Here is a 10,433-nt window from a genome sequence, read left to right as displayed (position 1 = left end):
GCTGGTTTAGACCCTACTCTGAAGTAGGACCTAAATTAGTTCCTACAAATGGAGTTCCTAGAACTAAAATCGTTCCTAGTTCCTGCGGTGCGAGCACGCCGACATCCGGGTACTTTAGCCAATAGTTCTAGGAACTGTGAAAAGGTTCCTCCGGTCGGAAAGCGGCTTTAGAAGACATGTTTGTCGTAAGTTTTATTGTAAAAATATAGGATATCAACATAATGATGTAGTTGTTGTTTATATTTTTAGCTTCATTGCAAGTGTATGACATTTGGTATAGAAATAAACAATGGTAATTAAGTGCTTTTCCTAAAAATGAGAAAGAAAATACAGGGTATTAAAACAGTATGAACTACAAATAAAGTCAGTATGTGAGGCTAAATAGATGTGTTTTAGTCTGAATTAGGTAAGATGTGCTTCCATTTCAGTTCCACAAATCCCTTCACTCGATTGGGATGTTCTCTTTTGTTCTGGGCGGCAAGTGCAGTAACTGTAACATTGGGCATATTTTGTAGTATTAAACACATATTTATACCGACTTCATCAGGCTCCGAAAATTCTTCACAAAGAATGCGTCATCAGAACAGTGTGTTCAACGCATCACCGTTTCTGTTTAAAAAACGTTGTGCAACGTTTTGTCGGGGCTGAACGCAGCCCAGAAGAATAGTATATTACAACGCTTCGGACAACTGCTTACAACTTCATTGACGGACATTTCCGGCTTTCCGTGTTTTCACTGTTATACGGTAGGGGGGCGCTATTACACATTTTCTGAAAGAGTACAGAATCTATGGATCAACACAGGCGAAAAAGATGCAGAAACAAGCGATGTCATATTCATATGTAGCCTAAGCAGATGCATATGTAAAATAACGCGATCATCAACATAAAAAAAAAAGCATTATAAATCAAAATGCAATTTTCTCAGCTTTTTGCCCAGTGTTGCTTTTTTTTTTATGAGACTTACCCACATTCAGTGTTGCTAAAAAATAATAATACATTAAGCTAGAATAAAAAAAAAAAAAAAAGAAGCAGATCGGGGTCTGTTATTTCTTTTGATATAATGCATGTTCAGATATTCATGCAACAAAATATTCCAGGGGCCATGAACATTTTGTAGAATTATCACAAACGTGGGATTAAAATAAAGCTTCAGCTATCATCTGTCACAATAATGTAATATCTTTGAACTATGCTTATTTTTCTAATTTAGTTACCAGTTCCTGGTGTTTGTGCAGTTCCTGCAGTACAGGAAAATTACTTTGTCATGTTGCATGCTGCAAGACATTCTTTTGGCATGTTCCATTTGGAGCAGTGGAAAAATAACAGAGAGAGAGAGAGAGAGAGAGATGCACTTTTCAAACACAATGTTGGCAGCCATTAATACATTAAAACATATGTAAACTGATTCAGGTTCAAAACAGAAACTGTTAACAGGAAATGTACCCATGTTACTTACTATCTATCTATCTATCTATCTATCTATCTATCTATCTATCTATCTATCTATCTATCTATCTATCTATCTATCTATCTATCTATCTATCTATCTATCTATCTATCTATCTATCTATCTATCTATCTATCTATCTATATATATATAATTTTACATTATATAAACTTAGCAATAGCTCCCTCTACATGTATGATTCAAGAGTGATGCCTGAAAATGTGAATGAAAGCCACATCTTGTTCAAACATTAAGCTTGAAAAGCCATTTGAATTAATATACACTTTAGCTGAAAAGCACAATCCTGACACAGGTTTAGCCAACTGTTTAGTTGAGTAAGTGGTGTGTTCGCACCATAGCACAGCATATTGAAAGACTGTTCCTCTGGTGAACAGAAGGGGGAGGCAGAACTGAGCCGGTCAGCTCAGAGAGTTTTCATGCCAGTGTTTGGGTGTTGTGTAAAGCTCTGATTAAAGTAAATAATCTTTTTTTTTTTAAAGAACAATGACATAAGCAAATCTATTTCATGTATGTGTTTTTACTAAATGCAGTACTTAACGAAAATTCAGTAGTCACTTGTTCATTTAATCTTGTCAAACACAACTCGTATTAAATGGACGCTTACCTCAGTTATACCGCCTTTATTACTATTGTTTTATTTATTAACAATATATTATCTTTAAGTAGCCTAGTCCAGATCGGATTTATATATATATATAGCCTATATAATATAAATATAATCAAGCAATCAAATCACCTACTCTTTGGAGATGAGTTCTTATCACTGTCAGTCTGAGCTGTTCTGATAAAGTCCTCTGGCTCACTGCATAGCATGGACTTAGTTCATAATGTAAACAATAAGAATCATGTAAACTTTATATTATTTCTTATGCAGTCTCAGTTTTCATTGCTAACTAGCATTATCGCTAGCTGTTAGTCTGATTTTGGTGGCCAACTAGCTGTCAACATAATGTTATAATGGCCAAATACAAACAACTGTAATTCCCTAAAATCTAGTTTGGATTATACATTTTGGATTATAGGTTTGTAAAACATCACAATAGTCAGGAATCTTTTCTTTAGTCCACAGCAAGTTGCCTGGACCAATATGGCGGTGCCATTGACATACGATTCATCGGCCAATAAAGCGTATATGGCTGCATCTGAAATCGCATACTTCCCTACTATTTAGTATAGGCGGGAAACAGTATGTGACAAAAGAAGTATGTCCGAATTCACAGTAGGCTACTTATAAAAGAGTAGGCAAGAGTAGGAAAGGAAGCGAGGGTGCACAAATAAGAAATGAGTAGTCTAGGGAGAGCAGGGCACAAACTAACACTTTTTTACTTTCTCAGTTTGTGTAAATCCACTTGGGGTGCAGAGAATAAATTTTTTACCATCAATTTCCCTATCTAGTACAGTTATGTGGTTTTGTTTCATTTATATAGTGTATACTTTTTTGGGTAGCTTACTTGATATACCCCGAAAGAATGGAAGTAATGTGACAACATGCCCCAACATGTAAGGGGCACATTGTGACCATATGACCAATTAAAATGTTATCTGATCTAATCAAAAAAATATACAAGACAAACTAAAATATTTTGTCAATAAAATACAATTATTAACTTTTTCATATAAAATACTGGCATTTTTTAATAATTAAAAATAAACACATTTTTGAGTTTGACAACAAATTTACACAGCAAAACACAGCTATACAGCATAGTTAAAAACATAATAATAATGAATCATTTCTGAACATTGACTCTCAGTCTTTATTCACCTTTTTCTAGAATAGAATGACCTGTTTGCACGTTTTTTTTTTAAAGCTGATAGCGATATGTATCTGGCTGCTTAGACCCATCTGTGAAAATTTGAATATATCCATAATAGCTATCCACATACATCATAGCTAATTGCCCACTAGCTCCCTTGTTACTTTTAATTTTTCACAGAGTGTATATCTATCTCTGGGGCTGGTAACATCCAAGGAGCATGAGATGGATAGACCACTGATGGACTCTCCATGTTTGCAGTTTGCTATACCAATTTTTCCTGCTTTTTCTTGCACATTCCCACCAAAACAATCTCTTTTACTTTTTGCCTGTTCCCTTCTTTTTGCTGGGTGTCATGACCCTGAATATGCACAAAATATGACAGCATCATTTGAAGTCTTCTTAACTCAAGAGGCATTTCACCCACCTCAGCCTGCAGTGCAGAAACTGGAGTGGTTTTTACTGACGGAACAGGAACGGCAACGCCCACTTTATGGACATTAAATGTAAAGCATTAACCTATTTCAATATTTTGGGAATATTCAAAAGATGCACTTTCCATGGGAATTAATGAATTAATGGAAATAAAATTGAAATATAAGGACAGAAGCAAACATTATCCTTGTATGTAACAATTAATTTACTTATTTGAAGGGACATTTCACTGAAAAACAATGTTGGTTTATTTACACATATAGTATTAAGAGCAGGCGCGCTCAACTCTTTCTTCAAAATAGTTTATGGGTGCGAGTAATAAAAATCGTTTATCAAAAGTAAAGATGAAAAACCGCACTCTCAGGTTCTATTTTCATACATTTATTATTACCATGTCCTCACAGACGCGTTTCGGCCTAAGCCATCATCAGTGTGTACTATGAAACACCGAAAAGATTGTTTTTTTTAAAAAAGAAACACCTCACAGGTGAACCTCATTCCGCAAATCATCAGCACCTTCAGGTGCATCAAATTACCAGCATTGTGGAAACACCAGGAATAACACAACATACCATATGTAATATCCATGTGACCCTTATGAACAATTTATACAAAAATAAAAATAAAAAAATAAATAAAAAAATAAAAAATAAAAAAACTCGAATTTCAGAATACATGGTAAATACAAAAAAATATAAGAAAATAATAATAATTTCGAATTACATGATTTCATAAACAATTCAAAGGCAATTCTTCATTTAGACCATTAGGGTATACTATTTGAACTGTATAAAGAAAATAATTTCAGAATACATGGTAAATACATTTTTACATGATTTCAATGACAAATTACATGATTTCATAAAAAACAATTCAAAGGCAATTCTTCATTTAAACCATTAGGGTATACTGTTTGAAGTGTATAAATCCAAAATGCCTCTCGCTGAAGAAGGTAACGCTCCCTATTTCCACCCCGTTGAAAAGGTTTAACTAACTCAATGCCTTGAAATTTCAAAGTACAGATATCATGTCCAAACTCATTAAAATGTCTCGCCACGGGTGACTTAATATCGTGATTGCGTATGTTACTTTTGTGTTCGTGTAATCTTGTTCTTAACTCTCTTTTTGTTTTACCAACATAACAGAGCCCACATGGGCATTTGAGCAAGTAAACAACAAAGGACGTACGGCAAGTAATTCTCCCTCTCACAGAGAATGTCTTGCCGGTCCGTGGATGTGAAAAGGAATTACCCATAATCATCGCATTGCAATTAATGCAACTCCTACAAGGGAAATTGCCCGGATCAAGGGCTGTAAGCCAATTGGTAGGCGAAGTGTAAGAATCAGCTCTAACCAGCATATCTCTCAAATTACGTGATCTCTTATAAGCAAAAAGCGGAGGGTTTCGAAAAGTCTGGCCGATCTGTGTGTCACTCGATAAAATATGCCAATGTTTATTCACTATTGATTTGATCTTACCCGAAAGGGGAGAAAATGTCGTAGATAAGACAACTCGATTATCTGAAATGACTGTTTTTTTCTTAAAAAGTGATTCACGTTCAATACCCCGTACCCTGTCCAAACTCAAGTCGAGATTCATATTATCGTAACCTTTTGAAAGGAACCGGTTATATACTACTTTCACCTGGTTTTCAAATTCTTCATCAGTACTACAAATCCTTCTTATACGCAAAAACTGACTATACGGGAGGCTTTTTTTCATAGATGGAGGGTGATAACTTTTAGAATGTAAAAAATTATTCTTATCTGTGGATTTACGATATACTGTCGTCTGAAGAGTCTGTCCAGTAGATCTAAAGACCTTAACATCAAGAAACGATATAGAAGACATACTGTATTCCAATGAAAATCGTATGGAGTCAAGTCTGGAATTTAAGAATTCGTGAAATTGATTAAGTTCTTCAACTGTTCCACTAAAAACGAAAAACACATCGTCAATATATCGAAACCAACACTTCAAACAGTGATGAAAAATGTTACTTGAAGAATACACAAAGTCTGCTTCAAATTTGCCCATGAACAAGTTTGCATAATTGGGGGCAAATGGAGATCCCATTGCCGTACCTTTCACTTGATGATAAAAAGGTATTATTATTTACACATATAAACATACATTTGCTATTTTTGTTCATCGGTGCAGGATCCCGTGTCCTCCAATGACATCAGGACATGGTCAAACTAATATTAATAACTGCAGTTTGCTAAATGGTGAGATATGTGCTAAATCAGCATAGAATTAGGAGTCTTTACAAAAAAACTAAAAACTAAAAAAATATACAAATATGATCGCACTCAATATAAATCTGTAAAATTTTAGGCCCATTGTGGGCTCAACCCTGTGTGCAGGATCCAGAGAATCATGAAGTGTGTTCTGCACCGCTTGATAATGGGTTGTAATTCTACTGAATTGCTTTTAACTGGAAATTGCATGTACATGCACTGAATGTGCAAGTTTGCACTTTTGCAATTTAAATTGGGCAAAATTTCCAAAATACCAATTTTTCTGAAATTTCCCAGAAAGTTTCCATTTCGCAATAGAAATAAATTGCAAATAATTGAATAATTTTGCAATGATTGCATAATATCAACTTAACCCCCTGGGGTCGGCGGTATCGCCGGCTTTTTTTTATCAGTGTAAAAGAGACTCATAAATACTCTGTTGACTTTGATTTTCCATAGGAGTTTCATACATCAATCGGTCCTGTTAAGTGTGTATTTTTTTGTGTATACTCACAATAAAAACAAAGTGTTGTGCTTTTTGTCAAATAAAGAAAAATAAACACGAAGCGAGTTCTGCCTTCTCTCTGTCAGTTAAGTCCATTCTGAAACGCGTCTGAAAATGAACCATAACTCAGCGAATACTCAGTCAAACAGGCATACAGACACACAGGCATGAAGCTTGAATTCTCTTCTTTTAAATTAAGCAATTTTTATAAAAAACAAATATTCTCAGTTTATGCAATCTGTATGAAAAGAGAGAGATGTCAGTCGTTCTCATCTCAGCTAATTATTTTTAATGTGACCCCGCCCACGGAGAGCGCGCGCTATTCAAACGCAAATGACTGAGGCAATCCACGCAAACGCCCCCATATCAGCTCGAGAAAACACATCAAGTTTATTCAGATCATTGTACTTGTTTACACCGTCTCGCGGCGCTGTGAGGAATAATACTATAATGGAAAATGTACCTCAGAAGTGCTGGTATTTCAAGGAGCAACGGATGCTGCTGAGCTGAGGAATACTATAGTACGTTTTTTATATATGTGAAACTGGTTCAATATTTGAACGTATGACTAGGGACCCCTTGGGACGTCTGTGGACATGCAAAACTTGTTCAATATCTGAACGTCTGACTAGGGACCCCTTTGGCCGACTGTGGACGTGTGAAACTGGTTCAATATTTGAACGTATGACTAGGGACCCCTTGGGACGTCTGTGGATGTTCGAAACTGGTTCAATATCTGAACGTCTGACTAGGGACCCCTTTAGACGTCTGTGGACGTGCAAAACTGGTTCAATATTTGAACATCTGACTAGGGATCCCTTTGGATGTCTGTGGATGTGCAAAACTGGTTCAATATTTGAACGTCTGACTAGGACCCCTTGGGACGTCTGTGGATGTTCGAAACTGGTTCAATATCTGAACGTCTGACTAGGGATCCCTTTGGATGTCTGTGGATGTGCAAAACTGGTTCAATATCTGAACGTCTGACTAGGGACCCCTTTGGCCGACTGTGGACGTGTGAAACTGGTTCAATATTTGAACGTATGACTAGGGACCCCTTGGGACGTCTGTGGATGTTCGAAACTGGTTCAATATCTGAACGTCTGACTAGGGATCCCTTTGGATGTCTGTGGATGTGCAAAACTGGTTCAATATCTGAACGTCTGACTAGGGACCCCTTTAGACGTCTGTGGATGTGCAAAACTGGTTCAATATCTGAACATCTGACTAGGGATCCCTTTGGATGTCTGTGGATGTGCAAAACTGGTTCAATATTTGAACGTCTGACTAAGGACCACTTGGGACGTCTGTGGACGTGCAAAATTGGTTCAATATTTGAACGTCTGATTAGGACCCCTTGGGACGTCTGTGGACGTGCAAAACTGGTTTAATATTTGAACGTCTGACTAGGACCCCTTGGGACGTCTGTGGACGTGCAAAACTGGTTTAATATCTGAACGTCTGACTAAGGACCACTTGGGACGTCTGTGGACGTGCAAAACTGGTTTAATATCTGAACGTCTGACTAAGGACCACTTGGGACGTCTGTGGACGTGCAAAACTGGTTTAATATCTGAACGTCTGACTAGGGATCCCTTTGGACGTCTGTGGACGTGCAAAACTGGTTTAATATCTGAACGTCTGATTAGGGACCCCTTGGGACGTCTGTGGATGTTCGAAACTGGTTCAATATCTGAATGTCTGACTAGGGATCCCTTTGGATGTCTGTGGATGTGCAAAACTGGTTCAATATTTGAACGTCTGACTAAGGACCACTTGGGACGTCTGTGGACGTGCAAAATTGGTTCAATATTTGAACGTCTGACTAGGGACCCCTTGGGACGTCTGTGGACGTGCAAAACTGGTTTAATATCTGAACGTCTGATTAGGGATCCCTTTGGACGTCTGTGGACGTGCAAAACTGGTTTAATATCTGAACGTCTGATTAGGGACCCCTTGGGACGTCTGTGGATGTTCGAAACTGGTTCAATATCTGAACGTCTGACTATGGACCCCTTTGGATGTCTGTGGATGTGCAAAACTGGTTCAATATTTGAACGTCTGACTAAGGACCACTTGGGACGTCTGTGGACGTGCAAAACTGGTTTAATATTTGAACGTCTGACTAGGACCCCTTGGGACGTCTGTGGATGTTCGAAACTGGTTCAATATCAAACGTCTGACTAGGGACCCTTACTGTGGATGTGCAAGAAAGCCAGGACTCCTTTTGGACAGAAGACTATTTCAGTATCTGAACAAATCTGAAACGTGTGAAATGCAAGAAGTTTTTTAATAAATAGTCATACGAAATACTGTTAAATAAATAAATAAAAATAATCACATTATTATGAAAATGGCAAATGATATTATATTACAACTGTTATTTAAACCCGGCTAGTGTCTTCTGCTAGTTAGATCATCAATAAAGAACTACTGCTCTCAACTGTTAAATAAACTACAAGATTAAAATAATATCAGATTTGTCTAATTTTAAATAAACACAAAAAAACAGATTTTTTGAAGTAAAATTTACTTCAGTAAGAAATGTACTTTTGCTATGGTTAAATAAATGTTCATTGATAGCCTATCCAAAGATTTTGTTCCCCACAGCGAGGAGGACATCGTTGCTAATTTATTATCCACGCTGTCTTCAAGATGAACTTTTAATGGAATTTTTTAGTTAAATGTCAAAGGAAGACTACACCAGTGTTTAATTTGGTGCAGAAAACCAAAGCTTTTGAAAGAATTTCAACCCAACTCATACCTATAATTGCTGATAAATAACGAAGATTTAATTGTGCGTTGGCTTAGGCTACATAAAATTTTGTTGGTTTTGTGTGTCATACGTTTTGCAACCAGGCCAGGCCCAGTGTCACCATATTCCACTTAAGTGCACACATTGATTGTGTGATGATGCAAATATTCGTAATGAGAATTTGCATTTTATTACACTTTGTAATACTCTCACACTCACTGTTTGCTTGTTTCATTTCAGTCAGTCAGGTTTCAGTCAGGTTTCAGAATTAAAAACTCCACTGAAGTTTCTCCATAGAGAAATTGATTTTTATTGATAACTTATAAACCTTTAAAGGCAACCTTACTGTGAGCTACAATGTTGTTAATCAATGGTATTTGCTTCTGTTGAAGACATCAACCCACATTATTTCAACTAGTTAAATAGTTCATAATTGTTAACAGTGGAATTCACGATGAAAAACAACATTACCCATGATGCTGTACACAATTCCACCAATCAGAGTCAAAACAAGCAAAACACAGTAAAAGATTGTTAGCTCCGCCCACTCCCATGAAGCACTGCAAATTATGTAATCGAGTCGGTCTCCCTATACACTCACAAAATACTTAAGTATTTGAATGTATATTTGAAAAATATAATGTTCATATATATATTAGTTTATAAATGTCTGTTTTTAATTTAATTATGCTGTTCACAATGCTTCATGGGATTGTAGTTCTTATCACTAAAGTCTTGCACCTTTGTTTTTTTGTACTTTTTTGCTTCAAATTAAAGTTTGTAATGTTATGATTCACCTTCATGGCTTAAATCGCTTCGCTTTAACAAAGACTTTTTAAAAAATTCCTATGGGAGAAATGAATGGAAAAAATACTTCCGGAACCAACACCGCTAAAAAAAGTGGGCTAGGCTGATTTTAGGCTGATTTAACTTTTTTCCCGGTGAGGGAAGAGGGTGAATGGACCAAGGTTCACTGATGAATATGATGATGAATGTTTGAATATTTGTTGAAAATACGTTTTAAAATTGAAGTTAATCACACCATGTCAAATGTCAGACCACTTACCAAGACTAGAGTCAAACTCCAAGAAACTGAAACAGTTGATCACAGTGAAAACCAATTTTTACATTCAAGCACCTAGAACAGTTTTCAAGAGGAATGAAAAATGTTTTACATACATTTATGAGAGTGATTGAAATACAATTGGGTGAAGATTACAATTGCTGATGTTGTTTAATTTTTTAATTCTCAGAAATATTATCCATCCC

This window comes from Rutilus rutilus (genome assembly GCF_951802725.1).
Source record: "Rutilus rutilus genome assembly, chromosome: 21".
NCBI lineage: Eukaryota > Metazoa > Chordata > Actinopteri > Cypriniformes > Leuciscidae > Rutilus > Rutilus rutilus.
This window is presented reverse-complemented; position numbering follows the sequence as displayed.